This window comes from Rhinopithecus roxellana, chromosome 5 (genome assembly GCF_007565055.1).
Source record: "Rhinopithecus roxellana isolate Shanxi Qingling chromosome 5, ASM756505v1, whole genome shotgun sequence".
NCBI lineage: Eukaryota > Metazoa > Chordata > Mammalia > Primates > Cercopithecidae > Rhinopithecus > Rhinopithecus roxellana.
Window position 1 is genome coordinate 22,319,915 of NC_044553.1, and position 22,145 is coordinate 22,342,059.

The window sequence follows — 22,145 nt, forward strand, 5'->3', positions numbered from 1 at the left end:
AACATGATGAATACCAGTCTTTACTAAAAATACAAAAACTAGCCAGGTGTGGTGATCCACGCCTGTAATCCCAGCTACTTGGGAGGCTGAGACAGGAGAATCCTTAAGCCTGGGCAGCAGAGGTTGCAATGAGCCAAGATCGCACCATTGCACTCCAGCCCAGATGACAAGAATGAGACTCCGTCTCAAAAAACAAAAAAAAAGAAAAAAAAGAAAAAAGATGAGACCGACAAGAAGGAGCACAACATGCAAACATCTGATGTGAGGAGGTCTAGATAGATAAACACTAAATGAAAATCTCTAGGATGGGAAATCCTCTATGACAAAAGCAGACCATAAAGGCGGGGCAGGGAAAGCAAGAAGAAAAGAGAGCAGTGGAAGTATGAGATCACATAGAGACTTGTAGAACACAGACAGAGTTTGGGTTTTATTCCAGGTATAATTAGAAGTCTTTGAAAGGTTTTATGTACCTAGAAGGTACTCGTTTTTAAAATGTATTGACTACTTGAATGGTTATGCACAATAAGCCTCAGAAAAAAAGTTCAACAGAATAAAATTTACCGAAAGCTATATTTTAATTTTGAGTTAAACACTCATAACAAAGGCACTAACAATTGTGGCAAATGATAGCAAAATAATGGAATTGGCCTAACAACACTTATCAGAATTGTCCCTTACAGCAGATGTTAATCTTTCAATATTACCTTCTTTCTACAAATGTTTCTTTCATGTTAACAACACCTGCAAGTTTACATGAGGAAACTGAAATAAGAGCCTGCTGGAAAACCATTGGCAATCCTTGTTTCTATCCTTGAGTGGATGTCACAAAAAATAAACTTCATGACTTCAAGTCTTTAAAGAGAAAGTTGGTTAATCAGAAGAACAGCAGCTGAGCTGGGAAGTACTTTTAAAAGGAAATCTTGTATATGTAAGCACCTATTTTGCAAATGAAGCGTGGGAAGCCATGTATATAGAAGGCAGAACTTTTAAGTGGTGGTCATTAAACATTTCATGGGCAAAAGCGGTAATTAATTACCTCTATCTTAGCTTCAACAATTGCTTTGATTTGCATTTTTAGCATGGAACAACCTAGTAAAAAGCCTAAAATATCAATAATGACATGACTCAACAGCAAAAATAATAATAATAACAGCTGACATTTATGGTACTCCTACTCTGTGCCAAGCACCATGCTAAATACTTGGCAGATATTTGCTCATTAAATCATCAAAAAATTCCCAGAGCTATTGCCAGTAATAAACCCATTTGAATGGATGAAGAAAACTAAGCTGAGAAAGATGAAGCAACTTACCCAGGACCTCAAAGCTGACGAGCGTGAGAGCCAGCGTTCCAGCCTCTCATTCTCAACGATCTCACTGTCGCCATCGGAGTGGCCTGGTTGAAGCATCTTGCTTGCAGCTAATAAAGACTCTTTGTCTATCGGTGTTTATTAAATATTACACACTTCAGGTTGGTGCTTAAGTCGTGCCACCACCTATTTACCCTTAGCAAAGCACCCCTTAATTTATTCAATATGTAAGTATTGAGTGTATGCTATGTCCCAAGCAATGGGGCTACAACCATGAACAAAACTGACTAAGTTCCTGATTTGTACACTTGCCATTCCAGTTGATTTTAATTCAAGGGAAAGGGGCACAAACAGGTTAATATATAGTGCAATGTCTTATAGTGGTAAGTATAAGAGAATAAAATGGAGTAAGGAAACAGAAAGTGATAAAACGGGATTCGGAACTTCTCTTTTTAAATGGTGTGATCCTGGATCACCTCCTCTGACCTTATTTCCTCAGAAGAGCATATACAAATCAAAATGACACACCCACATAGGGAAGGAAGAGAGACATTTGTGCGGATTAGGACATTGTTGTGCATAGTCTTGGGAGAAATCCTTAGAGGCAGGCTCTGAGTTTTCAAGTCTGCTGATTGTAACACAGGAGATTTTTAACATTACAAGCAATTGTTTCACGTTGCACATAGATTCCTCATGGGATTTCTTTGTACAGTAAGTCAGCTCCCTTCTACTTTTATGTGGCAAGTCATTTATAAAAATGCATTTCCCCATAAGTCTCTGGGGAATACATCACATAATATGGTAAACATATTTATGGTATACATTTGTGACATAATACTGACATCAGCAAGAAGGAGGGGGTGGGGTGATTATCCCAAATGGCTTCATATCTAATTCCCTCAAACTTATGAGAAAAAAAAAACCCATAAAACAAATAACAAGAAAGTATGCCAATATCAAATCGCAAAAGAAAATAAAAATGTGTCTTACTTGAAAAACCACTAACTTTTAAGGTATCAAAGCCCAGTTTGCTTTGTAATTCATTAAAGGTGCCTATTCTGGAATCAATAGTAAAAGACCATGGGCTAATTTTTGATTGATAAATTTCTCATTAAAATTAATGTCAATCTAAGCTTCCAAACTGTACCTATTAATAAAAATATTAATTGATATCATCTGTAGCCAATGCCTTTCTATGGGTATAATCAATTTGGTAGAGATCCTGTACTGTATTGACTTTTGGCTACACACGGGAATTTTTTCTCCTCCTTCAGGGAGGGCCCATCTCTGTGCAGAAACCCGAAAGCAGACCTGAGGCATGAGGGCACTTGCCATTTAATTTAGACTTCCTGTGACATTCCTAACACACAGCACCAACGTCAGACAATGCTGTTAGTGTGCTGGTCCCAAGGGTCACCAGCTATGAAAAGCCAATTGCTGCACTTAAAAGCTAGGCTGTCAGAAAGCTTGGTGTTCTAGACTCCCTGGCTCCAGCTCCATCTACAAAACTTTAAGTGCCACTTGCTAAAAGTAAGGAAAAACCATATCCTGTCTTTATCCATACAGGGTACCATTATATGTTTTACAATATCACACAAGCTGAATAACTGGAGCCAGGTAAAAAGTCAGTGTTCTACTTCAAATATTCCTGAGTCTTCAAAGAAAAGTGGTATACTTGGATTCCTGAGGAAAACCAGCTCCCATGCAACAGGGGCACATGAGTATTGACTCATTCAAACCAAAAGGAAAACTGCACCTACTAAATGATTCTCTATAAACACCCCTAAGGCTCATTGACATGCTGTTGCTTTACACTTAACATTTCTGAGTGTGTGTATTAACTTGGAGGATCTCACTGCACAGAAAAAAAAAAACCAGAAAAGGTCTATTGGACAACTAAAAGCCTAAAAGAAAGAAAAAAATTCAATATCTGGTTTTTGCTATATTCAAACAAAATACGAAATGAAATTTACTCTAGCTGTAAAACTCCAAAATCATCAAAGAGCAGCCCAATAGCTAAAGAAAACTCAATGAAGGCCCATGACCCCTCTGCAGGGATGGGTGATGCGAAAGGTTTAGATTAAAACTGGTGCAGATAAATATCTTGAAGATCAGATTTTTATCTGAGCGCTAAGCAGCCCTTGAGTCTTCAGAGGTGCTCTGCAAATGTCAAGAGAAAAGAAGCTCCTTCAAGGCTACGGCACTTCTTTCCACGTTGCTATTAAGCTTGGAATGCCAGAGCTGTACGTTCTCTATGAAATTTCCAGCTAAACTGTAAAACTCAAGCATGTGAAGAACACTTACGGAGAATTGTTTTACCCTCAGTCTCTCTATCAAACAGTAACTTTGTGAATGGGCTTCAAGAGAATGACTTGAGGGTGAAAGGGACTGTGTCCTCCTTCGCTTAATCTGAAAACAATGAAAGGGTATTTTTTATTTCTGTCTGTCTGTCTCTCTCCCTCTCTCTCTCAATGTCTCTCTAGCATTTCTAGAGAATCAGCCTCAGACGGCTAGCTGACTATTGCTCAATTCTCCATTACATTTTAAATGATTTTGTTGATCCCCTTTGTCAGGGCTTGGGTAAAGACTAACGAGAAGTTTCCAGAGAAGCTTAATGAATGTAGGGCCTACTTTCAGTTCTGAGTTTTTCCCAAGACTATGTGGCCTTCCTCACACCCATCCGGGACAGAAGGACAGTGCTGTCCCATTAGGCTGACTCTGCTGTACGGTCCACTGCTGTTTACTTATCGATCCCCTAAAATCCAAGCTTGTAAAGCTTTAATTTCTCTGCTGAGGGAAACTTCACTTTGTAGAATGTATTTCCTTTTTTTTTATTTTTTTAAAAAGTGTGTAATTCTTGTTGATTATAAAAGCATTAAAGAAAAATTTAGAAAATAAAGAGAAGAGAAAGATCCCTTCCAATTGCATAGTGCTTTATAATGAATAACAAGAAAACATGTTTTTCTCTAGGTTTGGCTATTTTTCTTCATTTTGGTGCATCCATTTGCATTTTTCTCTAAGCACAATGATGGTTATTTTCTGAAATTTTGTGGGATTATAAAAAACGATTTGGTGAAAGCTAAAAGAAAGTTTACAGGTCTGTAAATTGTTCTTTCTAAAATTGTTCTGTCAGGTCCTCGAAGATTTTATTTACATTTCTCCTCACAGGTCACTCTCTGGGGAGTTTCCCCAACCCACAGCAGGAAGCCTTTGCAACCTGCTCAACCCAACTCTACTCCGCATGTCCCACTTTCTTTATTATTTTTTTTGGCACTGGCCAGCCTGTGATACATATAGGTTCAAGTGTTGGTTTGTTGTTAAATAGAATCTAAGCACCATGAGCTTTCAGTTTTCTGGTTAAGATTCAGATTCAAATTCAACAATCATTTATAAACGCTGGAGATCCACACTTATCTTACCCAGTAGTTCCCTAAAGCAAAAAATAAGACACCAGAATCAGATCAGATATGCCCCTCAAGTTCACCATGAATTGGTATGTGTTGTTCATTCTATCACTTGTTCACGCATTCCACGGGCACTTTCTGCACACCCACCAGATACCTGAAGATGTCCAAATGGAAACAATCTTCCCGTTCTTAAAGATGAGTGGGCAGCACCGGTCCAGGGTGAAGGAAAGGTCAGACTGAAAGGAGTGGCATCAGAAGTCAAATTAGACAAAAGATGGTGAGGGGAATTGCAGCATTGGCTATATTTAGCCAGACCCGAGTCATTCTCTTCTTTTGAAGTATGCCGGGTCCATGGAGTTAAAAGAGAAGGGGGAAAGAGGTGAGCATCCTCTGAAGGATTAAGCAAACAAGACAAGAACATTATCTCAGTTCCTTGTCAGGCCTTCCCTCCAGGAATCCTAGCCTAAGCCTCTTTCTGTCATAATCAGTCATTTGTCTCTTCTACACCATAGTCCCTCACTGCCCCTTTCCCTCGCCTGCTCATTATCAGTGTCATGTTGCCCGCTGCCCGTCGCCCCTCCACATAACTCATAACTCACAACAGACAGTGAGCTCCTGACAGTTGAAATCAGGCACAGAGCTCCCGTGCCCAGCCTGGCACAAGGAGAGGGTTTATGCCATCGTTGGAGGAGAGAACAAATGAACAAAGAATCAGCAAATAGACTCTGGACCTAGAGGTAGGCAATTCATGAGATGAGAATCTCATTGATGCCACATGGTAGTTATCACTGAGACCAAACTTTGCCATGAGTTTTTAAAAGTGAAATGCCAAATTAAGGCACATTAAACAAAGCATAGCATCCAGAAACAAGGAGGTTATTACACATTCATCTCTGGTGAATGGTGGTCAGTTCCAAGCAGCTGTTTTAATAGGAATGTTTTAACAGGAATATTAATTAAGTAGGATACAAACAAAGAAGTCTGATGAAGAGGTCTGGCCTGGAAATGCTTGCCATACAAAGAGTCGTTGGCCTCCCAAAAGAGGGATTGTTTCATTTAGGAGAACAGGGACTGAAGAAAAATGTGATACCAAAATGTGGATGTTTAAACACAGACATGTGAAAGATGTCCTATATGACTCAAAGGGAGAGCTGTTAAACATTCAGATGGACCTATTTCATGCCAACAGAGGGACAGTTTTATGGGCATTAGAGCTACCCAGAATTACGTTGGATTATTTGGTGAATGAGTGAGGCTTTTTGCCACTGGAAACCTTCAAGTAGAGACAGCAATTTTAAAGTTTTGTTTTATTCTTTTAAGAAAAGTATCAAAAGTGTTGGGATAGATGGGTATCTCTTTCAAGATAATGGTTCTATGACCTCTGACTTGCTGAAGTAAGCCCAGAATACTCAGAATAAAAGGTCGTTATAGAAGCAGGAGATTTATCTCATTATCCCTGGGTGACTGGGTGACTGGGTGACTTTAGTAGGAAGCGACTGCACCCAATAAGTGCTAATGATACCGGTAAGAAATTGAGACTCACAGTAAATGAAGCTAGAAGGAGAAGCAAGAAAAAGTAAAAACAGAAATATAATTGGGGAGGGTGTGACTACCATCAACAAAACTGGGTGCCAAACACTGTATATAATCTTCACAATACCATGAAGTCCCTAGTATCATCTTCATGTCACAGTTGAGGAAAAATAGGCTCAGAGATGTTAAGTAGCCAGTTCCAAGTCACACTGTCAGTGAATGTCAGTCTCAGCATTCAAACTGAGACTTATTTTATACCAAAGTATATGCTATTTTTATCTCACGATGGCCTGGAAAAGAATATTGCCCTACTTCTCTGGATGGCTATTAGAGGACTGACCAAAACACAAAGTATGTAGAGCTGTTCTGAATGAAAGGAAAATGGTAGGAGTTTTCAGCAGATAATGAGGACCTCAGTATCAAGAGACACAGTTTTTGCTACGATCTTTTCACCATACCTCTAACCTCTCTGACCACCCAGACATGGGTAAAAGAACAGGGATCTTTTGACAATGAACACAAAGAAACAACTCTCAAATTGGATCATGGATCAGTATAAGAGGGCAGGGATTTAGAAGCAGCTTTTTATTAAAATCAGACCAAAACAAAAAGCTAAATACTTTAGGAAACTTCTTTTTATTATAAATGGCATCCTAAATGTTCTTGGGTTTGTATTTGTTTCCATCTTGGCTGATTCTCCCACTGGCTAAAGTACTGCTTGGGCATAGCAAAAATATCAGGGAAAAAAAACCACCATGTGGTATTAACTTCTATGAATCTTTTTTGACTGCAACTTATTCATCTTCCTCTTAGTGCCATACGCCAAGTAACAAATTATAGATCCCCTTACATCTTGATTCATTCACATGGATATCTATGAAAAGCTCCAATTTTGGAGGAAGATACAGGATTTTTAAAAATAGAAAGTCACATACCAAAATAGTTAAATAACATGAAAAGATGTTTGACATCATTAGCCATTGGAGAGGTTCAAATTAAAACCACAATGAGATATAACTACACACTTATCAGAGTGGCTAAAGCTAAAAATAGTGAAATACCAAATGCTGGGGAGGATGCAAAGAAATCAGATTACTCACACATTTCTGGTAGAAATGTAAAATGGTACAGCTACTCTGGGAAACAGATTGGCAGTTTCTTATAAAGCTTAACATGAAATTATCATATGACTCAGTGATTGTACTCCTGGGCGTTTATCCCAGAGAAATAAAAACATATGTTCATATAAAAAACCTATACACAAATGTTGATAGCAGCTTTCTTCATATTAGATAAAAACTGGAAACCCAAATGTCCTTCAGTGGATGAGTGGTTAAACAAACTGTAGTACACCCATGCCATGGAATACTACTCAGCAATGAAAAGAAACAAACTATAGATATGTGCAGCAACTGGATGACTCACAAGGGAATGATGTTGACTTAACACAGCCAGTCTCACAAGGTTATGTACTGTATGACTCTGTATATATAGCCTTCTTTCAAAATGGCAAAATTTTAGAGATGGAGAACAGATTAGTGGTTGCCATGAGCTAAGGAGGGAGAAGAAGCAGGGAGAAATGGGTATGGTTGTGCAGGGACAGTTAGGAGGACCCTCACTGAAGTGTTCTGTATCTTGACTCTGGTATTAGATACATAAATGTGATTAAATTCCAAAGAACTAAATATGCACACACACACACATAAAACACAGAAATGAGTACATGTAAGCCTGGAAAATCTGGATAAGATTGATGGATTGTATCAAAATCGATTCATTGGTTGTGATGTTATACTCTAATTTTGCAAGATGTTGCCATTGAGAGAAACCAGGTAAAGGGTACATTGCATCTAAGTTTTCTTTCTTACAACTACATGTGAATCTACAATTATCTCAAAATTAAAAGTTAAATTAAAAAAATTAAAACAATTAAAGAACCTAGTTGAACTCCATTTGCCTGGTTCTTGTAATTTTCCACTCTATTTCACTCTGCTATTCAAAATCTGGATGGAGGATAATCATAGGTGATTGTGGTGATTAAATGAGATGCTGCTTGTAATGTCCTTAGCTCAGTGACTTGCACATAGTGTTTATTCAATAAACGTGATCTACCATTAAGGGAAACAAAAGAATTCACATGTCTGTGCTTGATCTCAAAAGTAGATGGAAATTTTGTTATTTAGTTCCTTTTCTAATACAACCATGTGAGTAAGTAAATGAACACAGGGCCATAGTGGGTTGGCTGCAATTTGGAAATCATTCATTATTTTAAATCTCTATAATTTGTTACTTGGCATATGGCACTAAGAGGAAGATGAATAAGTTGCAGTCAAAAAAGATTCATAGAAGTTAATACCACATGGTGGTTTTTTTCCCCTGATATTTTTGCTATGCCCAAGCAGTACTTTAGCCAGTGGGAAAATCAGCCAAGATGGAAACAAATACAAACCCAAGAACATTTAGGATGCCATTGTATTTTTGACATGGAAGGAGATAGATGCACAAAAAGAGGGGGCTACCAGCTAACTCAAGACAGTGCTGAGAACCTTTGCTTTGAGCCTCCTTTCCTTCTGTACTCCCCTGAAGATGTGCCACTTGACCGTTTTTTTGTTTTGTTTTGTTTTGTTTTGTTTTGGTAAGCAGGCAAGGTATGAGGGGTACACATAAGGAAGAGAGAAAAACCTTTTTCTCACCATCTCATGCTTTATTTACCTTAAATTTCTGTCTTCTGTTGTGCCAGTTTTTAAAGCTACATACCCTGCTGATATGTTTACATGGCCAAAGAGAGCAGCAGAGGCTCCTGGGCTTCAAAGAAGGAAGCAGTCTGCTCAGACACCATTCCCTTCAGCGTTTTGGGGTCAGTGCTGCTGACTTGATAAGTCCATGCATCCATATGTATCCAAATTTCTTGTGTGTACTTTTTAAAAGCACAAAATTAGAGTCTTCTTGCTCTTTTTGAAATGGCCCAATTCCCAAGAAGAATGGGAGAGTGAACAGAATAGAAGAATCTTAATGAAGCAGGAGAGGAGCCAGACCCAAGGTGCGAGCTTGCTATTGTGGTTGAGACTCTCCTGCACATGCCCACGGAAAGGCCTCACTGCCTGCCAAGCCCGCTTTCTCTACAAGCAGATCCAATAGAAAACAGTGCAGGCAATACTGGCACCAGGAGAGGTCTTGCCTTAGCCTCCTCCTGCTCCAGAGCCCAGTGTTTTCCCCAAGGTTTGGGAACCAGGGAAATATGCCATATTGAAATGAAAATCACCAGGCAGAGCTGACATTTTCATCCACCCAAATTTCTAAATGAGTTTGTTGGGAAGATAGCCACCAAATAAAGCTGGCAGTCACCTCTGAAATTGCATTCTGCATTCTGCCACTCTAGGGCAGGTTATGGAAAGTGACAGCGAAGGGATCTCGAATTTACTAAGGGTGGGAAGATTGCTTTTGCAACTGCCTGGGTCAAGAAAAATAAAAAAGGAATATAACATATGCAAAGCGCACCCATAATTCAGTATTCAGTCTTCAACCTTTATTCACTCATGGCACAGACTCTCCTGTGCAGGGCACTGTGTGAGGTGCTGAGGCCACATGGGAAACAGACTTAGTCCCAATCCTCAACGGAGCTAACACTCCTGAAGGCTTGGGGTGAAAGGTCACAAAGACCAATGTATGTTAGGTCTGGGAGAACAGGGTAGACATCTAAATCTTTCCAAACCAAGGAGGACTTCCCAGACGGGGCTACCTATTCAACTAAGACCAGAAAGTTTAGAAGGAGGAAACTAGGAATGGCATTAGGGGAAAAGGATGGATGGAGATGAGAAGAAGAGATGGGGAAAATGCCAAGGAGTATAAAAAAATGAAGTGTCCCAGAGCAGTGGTTCTCATTAGAGGGATATTTTTGTCCTCCCCCTACCCCATGCTTTCGTTGCCAAATCTTGCAATTTGGAGGGATATTTTTGGTCACTTTAACAGGAATGGGTAAAAGCCAGAGATGCAGCTAAATATGCTGCAGTGCCCAGGACAGCCCCACCACAAAGAATTGCCTAGAACAGAGGTCGATAGTGCCAAGGCCAAGAAACTGGCCTAGAAACAAGATTTGGGGAAGGATCTCTTCTCAGAACCCTAAATAAAATAAATGACTACCCATTCTTGGGTTCTGAAAGAAGTTAAAATGTGAGTTCCTTGTGACATTTCTGGGTATTGGCATATTATTCTCACTCAATTTTCAGGAAATTTTTTTCAGTGGATGAGGAGGTAGAGCCAGGGGAAATCAGTAATGGGAAAAGGGGGGAAAAACACACATGCATGTACTGAGGTTTGCAAAATTATTTCTAACAGTGATGTCTCTACTCTCTGTTTTGTACTTTCTATCATTATTTCTCCCAGTACCTCCGGCATCTTAGGCCAAGCTATTGCTTTTAGTCTTCTTCTTTTTTTTTTTTTTTTTAAATAAATAAGTAAATAAGCAAGGAAGACTTCAGATACCACCAAATTGATCAATGACAACTTTACAGATTATTAAAATAGTTAAAAATAGGATTACCCAAATAAGGCAAGTAGGGTAAAGATCCTAACATTTTGTTTGAATACTGAGATTATTTTGGTCATATTATCTGTGTTAAGACACTCATAAATAGGCCCTGGCTTATACTTCAGCTCTCATCAGTATTAATATAAGAATAAAAGTGTGTCATAAGGATTCTGAGTCCACTAAGAACATTTCCTGGGAAACACCGACAGTGAAAAGCAGTGACATGTCTGGGTTGGACACTAAGATGTGATATAAAATCCCCCTTTCTCATTTCCTATCTTGACAATCCATACAACCCTTAAACAAAGGGGACGAAATCACTTTTAGAAAATCTTCTTACAAAGTGTGAATATCTAAGAGCCCAGGCACATGGTCAGTTAATGTATTTGAGCATACACGAAGGAATTTGCTGAATGCTGACAGCACCGGGTAACACTTCATTTTACTACTGCATATTTATGAAATTAATGATATAATACCATCCCTCCTAACTTTAACTCTGGATGATGGTATTTGATCCTGTGGGAATGCATTGTCATTAAGCCCAGAATTAAATGCAAGAATAATCTCAAATTTTGAGGAGGTGACAGAGAGAGATGAATATGAGAGACTACATTGTATATTAAATATAGGAGCTTAATGGGAACAAAGTAAAACAAATAAGAAAATAAGCCAGGTATTTTTCCCCAATATGCCAGTTAAGGTTTTATCTTTACAGAAGTGACCCATGCTCACTTATATGATTGAGGGATTACCAAATCCCAAATCCTGTCAGTCTAAGTATATGTTTCATCTCCAGATGAATATATCTACCATAGACTCCTTGCCTCATTGTAAAAATCTGACATACAGAATGTATGTATATTAGAAACAGAAAAGAAAGAAAAACTCCTTAATAGCCTGTCCATGTTCCGTTAGCTAAAAAGGATTTTTACATACTAATAAAAATATTTTAATTGATTATGGATCACAGATTTTTACTGTGGAGATATATAGGTATGATAGCATTATCAATTATCATCAGCTAATGAATATGGCAGCTATTTGTAAATATTACATTTTTTTTCTCATTTTCAAAATCCAGCTTCCATTCATAGTATTCAATGACTGATCCAAAAGGTCTCTATATTTCGTGAATGAAGTCAAGGACATTCTCACAATGGAATATCAAAATCAGAGTCAAACGTCTCTCCAAAAATCACGTGGGGTTGGAAAAAATGTAAAATGAACCTTCTTGTCAGAGGGGACACTGAATAAAAATTTTACATTCTAAATATTCCAGAACTGATAGTAAGAGGTGACTTTAGTAGTTCACAACCACAAAATATGCTTGTTACTCTTGATCAGGGATGGTCAATAGCATCCGTACAGTAGATTGCTGGTGGCCCTCTGGTGGGTGGGTGGGATAAATTATTGAGATCAAGTGTGACCTAGAGCAAGGTTTTTCTTCAAAGTCTGTTATGGGTATGGAAGTAGGAAACAGTGGAATGAACATTACATAATAACCATATCAACTCTGAATTATTTCTAATTATTGAAATGGTAAAGTTCTAGAAAAGGGCCTCAAGAACTTTTCTTTAGCTAAATAGAGTACTTGTGAATTTACTTATGTACATAAACCGTGTTATACTTTTGATATTGTATTAGGCATACAATTTATGTATTTGCTACACTTAGTTGGTCACATGAATTGTAAGGATTGAAGACAAAAACTTATTTTAAATTTTAATGCAGGACTCCCACATTCCTTCCCCAAACACGTCACAGTGATTAGGAATTTATGTCTTATCATGAGTCAAGGTTTTAAGGGGACACTTCCTTTTTTATAGGCAAATTTTATGATAGATAACTAATGCTAAAGAAACTTGCCCTGACCTTTCAGGCTGTAACTAACTAAAGCAAATTAATAAAAGTTATGCCTGTGAAATAGTAAGGCGACACAGAACCTCTGGAAATGCAGCCAGAAGGTCTAAACTAAAGCACAAGAGAAAAAGTAGAGAAGAGAATTCAGACTGTAGGAGCAGCAACAGCTACGGAAATGTCTTTGATCAAAAATGACTTGGCAGAAGAGTTTTACTCCAATAAAATTTTCACTGAAGCCAGTGCCTCAGGCCTTAGTTGCAGCTTCGTGGGATTTAAGAAAAGTAGATGAAGCAGGCGAAAACTGAGTGAGGAAGCAGGAAAAGGCAATCTTCTGATCTGTTCTACATATTTCTGCAAATAAGAGCAATCTTTACCCGGAAAAGAGTTGAAATACGGAGTCTATCTCTGGGGCTGATTTTGGAGACTATGTTATGCTGTATATACATACATAACCACGCATGCATCCACCTCCATATACATTGCAGAAATCTTCCATTTAAAACGTATTTCCCTGTGATGGTGAAGTTGTTTGAATTTCAATTACGCGGTAAACTTAAAACAGTTATTCTCTAAAAGGCTTGTGCATACTTAACCGTACTATACGTATTTTAAAAGTGCAGTTTGTAATCTCAAGTGGCTGAATTGGCAAGCGGGTTCCGTATTGAAATTGTTAATTTCATTCTAGAACAATAATAATGCTAAATAATAAAAATTCTGTGAAACATTTTAATTCATCTGATGTGTTGCTTTATCTTAGGCTGCTACTGAGTTTCAATTAGGAGTGTAGGGAAAAACGAATAAACAGACTGTGTCTTTTATGTATGTATGTATTTATTTATTTATTTATTGTATTTTTAAAAACTAAGATTTTTCGGCTACTAAGCTAGTTATTAAAGAGCCACAGCCATCCTGGGCTCCTCGCAAGAACAATGCGGCAAATGATCGAGGTGGTGCCGGCCGGCCAGGCTGATGACTTTATACGCTGCGTCCCGGCTCGGTGACCCACAAATCTCCTTTGATATGCCAGGCAGGAGAAAGAGCTTGAAAGGATCAGGAGGAGAAGGGCCCAATGAAGCCATCATGTGACAAGAATCCTAAGACTGCCGCGGAAAGTAAAAAAAAAAAGGCGAGATTCGGGCAGGAGCGCGGGGAGGCGGGCGGCGCGGGCGCGGCTGATAGAGACGTCGGAGCCGCCCGAGTGACCCGCTAGCTGCTCAGCCGGGGCGTCCAGACCACCGAGGATGCAGGCCGGCGCGGGCCAGGCGGAGCCCAGGAAGCAATCTTCGCTAAATTAAAGAAATCTCCATGGAAATTAGCATGAAACATTTTCTAATCTCCCGCTTTTCACTGCCGACAAGGGTCACTGGTTTAGCTTCCCTCTTATTTTATTATTCCCCAGCCACTTCCCCGGAGTCTTTATACCCTTCCATCCTGCCACGAGTTTTCAGCCCGTCTATGTTGTGTTTTGCTGGGATTCTTAACCCTTTTAGGCTATCTTTTCTGAAAAATATAGGATAGTATTATTATTGTTGTTGCTGCTGTTATTGTTATTATCACCACATCCACCATTAACATGCTAGCTCTTCTAATACAATTACGGGCATGGGAAGCCTTGGAGAACATTGCTCTTTCTAATCTCTGGGCAGTGCAGTCACTACATTGCACCCAGTCACTCCCAAACCCGGCTGCCAGATGGGCAGGTGAAGCAGCTGAACCCTTCCTTAACCGTGGCATTACAGTTTTCAGACTGCTCCTCTCTTTCGCCTTGATTGTCTGACAGAATGAAGTGCCACCAAACTCGACTACTCCTAAGGTGCGGTGCACCAGGCAACTCCCACCTGGCCATGGAAGGGGCACAGCTCCAAGCAGTGTGTGTGTGTGTGTGTGTGTGTGTGTGTGTGTGTGTGCGCGCGCGCGCGCACTCATGCTTACCTGGCCTTAGGCATGTCACCTAACCTCTTTGAGCCACACTAAGTCATTAAGAAAATGGGAATATTATACCCTTATAAGGTGTTGGAAAGCATTATGGGATGTGGTGGAAGTGAAGCTTTCTACATATTAAGAGATACCCAGAAAAAAGATTTTTAGTATTGAAAGTAAGAACTAACACACGCTGCAACAATGTTAAAAATTGATGACAAATCTTAAGATGTGAAAATTACATATTTAGGTCTCTTATTCATTAAACATCTCCAACTGGAGCTTTGAGAGTCAGGACTCTACATCCATAAAATCAATTATAAAAGGACAAAGTATTAACAACGTGTATTGAGTGCTTACATATGCTAGATAGCTTTAGGGACACTGGCTTATTTAATCCCTAGGGCATCTCAACTTTAGTGGGTTCTTTGAAGTCAGAGGCTGTGCTGTTTTTTATTCATCTAGGTACTGCTAGTCCGTGAAATAGTTCCTAACATAGAGTAGAAGCCTCTTGTTACTATCAAAGACCTCTCTGCTCCATATTCTGCACTCAGAACCATACATATCCTATTCAATCATCTTAAGAACTCTGTGAGTTAAGCATTGCCGCATTTTGTAGACGGGAAAACCGCAGGAAAAGTAAAGGAGCTTGCTGCAAATCACACCTTCAGTAGTCAATGGCGATGAAACTTGAGGACCTGATTCAATTCGCCAAATGATCTCCATTTACTGAAAGAGAAAACGGAAGCAAAGAGAGGTGAAGTAACTTTCCCAGACTCACACAGTGAATACATTGGCAGATCCAAGATCTGGATCAGGTTTACCCAGTCCTGGTGTCTATGCCATCCTTCTCCACGGCAGCTCAGGAAGGCAACGGGCTCTCATTTTAAAAGTTGTCATCTAATTTCAGGCTTCAATTCCACACTTTGTAGAGCAGATCTAGCCTTAGTAGATCTTTATCAGTTTGTGAAAAAGTTTATATAATATAGTCTTTGCCATTTTTATGTGTGTGGAAATTTAGAGATCTCTTTGAACCTTTACAAGCGACTAAACCGCATTCCCAGACAGCACAGGGTGTGTTGGAAACAATATTTCAAAAATAAAATCTGTTTTCTTCAACAATTTTTAGACAAGGCCAAATGAGAACCATTTCTAGAATAATTTGTTTATCTGCTTTTATCTTATTGTGAAAATGTTAATTTTTTGGTATGGAACATTAATTCCATAAATACTGATTTTACATGTAAATAAAATTATATTTCAGATTCATAGAGAAATTTACAATTTAAATAATGTGAATTATTTTATAAAAATTGACATTTTGAGACAAAATACATCTGTTTTTAACCTTGGTTTAGTATCTCCAGTTTCCTTTGTGGGTGTGTGTATGTGGGCATTTACATGTGCATACGTACATACGTGTGTGTACATATATCTTTGATTACTGAAAATTGACAGAATGATGACAACAGTCTGTAATAGTAGGAAAGTTGGTAAGTTTGGTTATTGCCTATCTATTGCAATTAAGAAATAAAATCAGTGTACTTTATACTGCTGCTGATTGTATAACAAGCTTTTAATGCATATCCATTTCTTTCAGCCAAAGGCCCAAATAAGGTTTCCCAAACTGATAACATTAAAGAAACTGTGTCCTACTGATACTTGGTCTATAGTTAGGAAGGTTCCCCAAAGTCCTAAGCCATGCTTTGGAATATTAACTGCTGTTGATGTAAAGTACCAGGATCCTGAGTTCACAAGGTAGTCTCAATCCACATCCTCTTCGTCTGCTACTGTCATCTCGGTTTTCAAGGCACCTTTATCCCAAGTCTCCCCTCTGAGTGTTGCTCTCAACCCCACCAATGAAACGTATGGTTTACCCAGGACTGGGTAAACCTGATCTAGAGGAGAGGACTTATGCTAAAGTACTTACTTTTGCAAAGAAATAGCATTAATAAACCAAGGCCAGCAATAAACACACTATAAAAACATTATTGAAGCTGGCATACTAGAAAAAATGAGTGTGTTTCATGTGAAAATTTAAAGTGATAATTCCAGTATACTTATGCAGGTATTAAAGTATATGAAAAGGAATTCTAGAGAAATCTAAGTCAAAGATGCTTAATTGCAGAGGATATTAAAGGCACAATTCCTAATAGATAAGAAATAAACAAAAATATCCTAGGAAAGAAACTGTAAATATGAGGAGGTTGTTAAGTTTGTGATTGTTGAATGGATCTTTCATTCATATTTCTAGAGAGACCAATGACTACCGAGGAGCACACTGTTCCTTACCCCATCCCACCATTTAACACGTCTTCATTGTGTTTTTAAATACCCAGCCCACCCTCATACAGCCTCTTACTTTAGGAAGGCTGAGCCCTTCAGCTGTGGGCCTGTTTGCTCCAAGGACATTTTAATTCCATTTCCAAATTAGCTAAAGATTGAACATTTGATTCAATTCTGGATAATGAGTTGCAGGAAGTTGAGGAGAAGTTCTTCCTCATTCTTAGAGAAGTTAAGGGAGACTAGTTCACCTCTCTCCACCACCAACATATACAAAAAATCATGTGCAAGGCTGATAACTATTATCACAAGCCATCACAGTATGTAGGTTTAGGGTGAAATTAAACTCTTTGTAGAGCAAAGCAGTGAAAAGGGAAGATTCTGGGTACAGACAACATTAAGTCTTCTCACTTTGAACCTCCTCTTAGATGAACTTATAGTTTCCATTTTTTACTGTTTCAAACAGTGTGAGCTGTTTTTCTGTAGGCATAATTAAAAGCATCCTAAATGATGCATGCTGAGCTATTCCAGAAAAATCACATAATAGCTTTATTAATTAAGGCTCTGTGGGTTGCTGAGACAGGTGTATCACCTGAGCTCAGAAGTTCAAGACTAGCCTGGGAAATGTGGCAAAATCCCACCTCTACAAATAAAATACAAAAATTAGCATGACATGGTGGCACATGCCTGTGGTCCCAGCTACTAGGCAGGCTGAGGTGGGAGGATCACTTGAGCACAGCAGGTCAAGTTTCCAGTGAGCCATGGTCATACCACTGCACTCCAGCCTGGGTGACAGAGTGAGAGCTTGTCTCAAAAAAATAAACAAACAAACAAACAAATAAATAAGGTTGTTAAGTTTCTAAAAAAAAGAATCTGACATGCTCTTCTAATGCTGTTTTCCTATATATTTGGTTGCTTATCATTGACTGGCTTTTCATATGTCAACACTTTTGTCATATAATTTTCCATAGAGCTAGTAGAGTCATTTTTCCTCTACTGTGGTTGACTGAAGTTTTCTTTTTCTACTGATGGATGGGAAAACTATTCTTCAGCTTCATAACTTGGTATATGTAAACTTTTAAATAAATATATTTATTAAGTTGGGCACAGTGGCTCATGCCTGTAATCCCAGCGCTTTGGGAGGCCAAGGAGGGCAGATCATGAGGTCAAGGGATCAAGACCATCCTGGCCAACATGGTAAAACCCGTCTCTACTAAAAACACAAAAATTAGCCAGGAATGGTGGTGGGCACCTGTAATCCCAGCTACTTGGGAGGATAGAATTGCTTGATTCTCCTTGGGAGGCTGGAATCGCTTGATTCTCCGCCGGGGGGAGGTGGAGGTTGCAGTGAGCTGAGACTGTGCCACTACACTCCAGCCTAGTGACATAGTGAGACTCTGTCTCAAAAAACTAATAATAATAATAAAAATAAATATATTTATTGAAGTACAACCTACATATAGAAAAGTGCAGAAAGCATAGCAGTGCAGCTGGATGACTTTTCACAAGGTAAGTGACTCCAAGAAACCACCACCCAGATTAAAAAAATTGAAGTTTTATTAATACCCTGAGAGCTTCCTCATGTACCCTCCTAGTCACTAACTCACTCTCCTAGCAAAAAGCACCAGTATCATAATGACTAATACCATAGATTCATGCTGCTGCTGCTGTTGCTGCTGCTGCTGCTGCTGCTGCTGCTGCTGCTGTGTGTGTGTGTGTGTGTGTGTGTGTGTGTGTGTGTGTGTGTGTATGTAGAGATGGGGGGGGTCTTTCTTGGTTGCCCAGCCTGGTCTCAAATTCTTGGATTTAAATGATTCTCCCACCCTGGCCTCCTCAAAGAACTGGGATTGCAGGCATGAGCCACTGCACCTGGCTTGCTTATTTTTAAATTTTATGTAAATAGACTCACACTTGATGTATCCTTTTGAATAATACAAAGTATGTGTTCGAATTTTTCTAAATGCCTTTAGTTAAATATTATGGTGGTGGTATTCTTCCACTGTAGTTTATTTTAGTTGCTATATACTATTTTGCTGCATGACCATAGAATTAATTGTTCTTCAGTTCTACTGTTTTTGTATCAGAGTTGTTAGTCTTTTAAAACAAGTTGTTTCCCTTTCATGATTTTATATTCTTTAAAGGAGTTTGCATAGGATATTATTTTTTCCTTAAGTGTTTGACAGAAATTAATGGTGAAGTTACCTTGTCCTAGAGTTTTAATTGATGGATAGCTTTCAATAACATATTTGATATATTTAATAATGCTTGTAATTCCTCTTTCAACAGATTTGCAAAGCTGTGTATGTTTTCCTAGGCATTTACTAAGAATTATAACTGATCAATATCATTGGCATAAAATTTTTAAAAAATCTCAATATTTACTAACATTAATATATTTCTCCCATTCCTGATTTTGGTAATTAGCTTTTTCTTACTTTTTAGTCCAGCAGTCTAAAAAATTGAGATGTTAAACTTTGATATTTTTCTCTAATTTTTCCTATTTTGTTAACATAGTTATGTTCTTAATATTGCTTTCTTCTTTTTACTTTTTTGGAAATTTAGTTTAGTCTTCTGGTTGTAACTTCTTCAGAGGACACTTGCATGAACAATTTTCAGCCACCCTTTTTTTTTCTAATGTATAATTTTAAGACTATTATTTACCTTTATCTACTGTTTAAGTTGAATGCCTCCTTTCTTTTCTATTTCTGTCTTTTTTTTTTTTTTTTTTTTTTTTTTTTTTTTTTTTTTTTTTTTTTTTTTTGAGATGGAGTCTCTTTCTGTCACCCAGGCTGGAGTGCAGTGGTGTGATCTCGGCTCACTGCAACCTCCACCTCCTGGGTTCAAGCAATTCTTCTGCCTCAGCCTCCTGAGTAGCTGGGATTACAGGCATGTACCACCACGCCTGGCGAATTTTTGTATTTCTAGTAGAGATAGGGTTTCACCACATTTGCCTGGCTGGTTTCAAACTTCTGACCTCAAATGATCCATCCTCTTCAGCCTCCCAAAGTGCTGGGATTACAGGCATGAGTCACCGCACCTGGCCTGAATCTCTTCTTTTGAAAAGTTGCATTTTTATTGTCACTCAGCAGAAAACATTCACTCATATGCATCACAAATTCTTTGACCCACAGATTCCTTAGAGGTATACTGATGAATATTCAAATATTAGAGCTTTTCCTCTTTTTCTATTGACTTTTAGCATTATTAACATAATTACACTATGAGTACAGAATATACTTTCTGAAATTTCAATACTTAGAAATTTGTTGAGTTATTTTATGGGTTAGCATATGGTGATTTTGGTAAATGTCTTATGTGTATATGAAAAGATTATATATGCATAAGGTATTGAATGCAGCTTTCTATCTACGTAAATAAGGTTAAGTCTGAAAATCATAATCCAAATAATCTATATTCTTATTAATTTTTTGTCTACTTCTTCTAACAGTTGCCCAATGAGATGTATAGAATCACACACTTTTTCTTTTTGTTTGCCTTTTGTTTGTTTATGCAATCAGTGTTGTCATCAGTTTAAAATAATGAGTTATAAAATAGTATTTGCAAGCCTCATGGTAATCTCAAATTAAAAAAGAAAAAACATACAATGGATACACAAAAAATAAAAATCAACGAAGTAAATCATACCACCAGAGAAAATCACCTTCACTAAGAAGACAAGAGGGAAGAAAAGAAGGAAGTGAAGACCACAAAACAACCAGACAAAAATTAACAAAATGAAAGGAGTAAGTCCTTACTTATCAGTAATAGCGTTGAATGTAAACGGACTAAATTCTCCAAATGAAAGTCATAGGTTGGCCGAATGGATTAAAAAAAAAAAAAAAGACTCAGTGATCTATTGCCTACAAGAAATATACTTCACCTATAAGGACACACATAGACAAAATAAAGGGATAGAAAAAGATACTCCATGCCAGTGGAAACTAAGAAAGAGCAGGATTAGCTATACTTACAACAGACAAAATAAATTTCAAGGTAAAAAACTGTAAGAAGAGACCAAGAAAGTTATTATATAATGATAAGGGGGTCAATTCAGCAAGAGGATATGACAATTGTAAATATTTTTGCACCCAACACTGGAGCAACCAAATATATACAGCAAATGTTATTAGAGCTAAAAAGAGAGAAAGACCTGAGTACAATAATAGCTGAAGACTTCAGCATTGGATAGATCTTCCAGACAGAAAATCACCAAAAAAAAATTACACTTAATCTTCACTATGGAACAGATAGACCTAATAGGTATTTTCAGAATATTTCATTCAATTGCTGCAGAATATACATTCTTCTTCGCAGCACATGGATCATTCTCAAGGATAGACAATATGTTAAGTCACAAAAAATGTCTTAAAACATTCATAATGTCCAGCATCTTCTCTGATCATAATGGATAAAACTAGAAATCAATAATAGAAATTCTGGAAACTATACACACGGAAATTAAACAATATGCTCCTGAATGACAAGTGAGTCAATGAGGAAATAAAGAAGGAAATTGAAAACTTTCTTGAAACAAATCATGATGGAAACACAACATACCAAAACCTATGGGATACAGCTAAAGCAGTAGTAAGAGGAAAATTTATAGCTACTAGCACCTACATCAAAAAAGAAAACCTCAAATAAATAACATAATGATGCATCTTAAAGAACTAAAAATGGAAGAACAAACCAAACCCAGAATTAGTTGAAGAAAAGAAATAATAAAGACCAGAGCACAAATAAATGAAATTGAAATGAAGAAAAAAAAATCCAAAAGATCAACGAAGTACAAAGTTGGTTTTTTGAAAAGATAAACAACATTGACAAATCTTTAGCCAGACTAATGAGGAAAAAGAGAAGACTCAAACAAATAAAATCAGAGATGAAAAGGCAACATTACAACCAATACTGCAGAAATTCAAAGGATCATTAGTAGCTACTATGAGCTACTACATGCCATTAAATTGGAAAATCTAGAGGAAAAGGATACATTCCTAGACACATACAACCTACCAAGATTGAGTCATAAAGAAATTCAAAACTTGAACAGACTAATATCAAATACAAGATTGAAGCCATAATAAAAAGTCTCCCAGCAAAGAAATGCCTGAGATTGGATGGCTTCACTGCTGAATTCTATAAAACATTTAAAGAACAACTAATACTAATCCTATTCAAACAATTCCAAATAATAGAGAAGAAGACTTCCAAAATCATTCCACAAGGCCATTGTTACCCTGATACCAAAACCAGATGAAAATACATCAAAAAAGAAAACTATAGGCCAATGTTCCTGATAAAT

At 37.9% G+C, this 22,145-nt stretch overlaps 1 pseudogene across 1 annotated transcript in view; it reads left to right on the forward strand.

Annotated features, from left to right (window-relative positions):
• The first annotated feature begins 13,709 nt into the window (after window positions 1-13,709).
• The window catches only part of LOC104660845, a 31,964-nt pseudogene continuing 23,528 nt past the window's right edge, over window positions 13,710-22,145 (forward strand). Inside the window, exon 1 of the transcript XR_747770.2 lies at window positions 13,710-13,752. The product of XR_747770.2 is annotated as a tubulin-specific chaperone A pseudogene (transcript). The remainder of the gene's footprint in view (window positions 13,753-22,145) is intronic.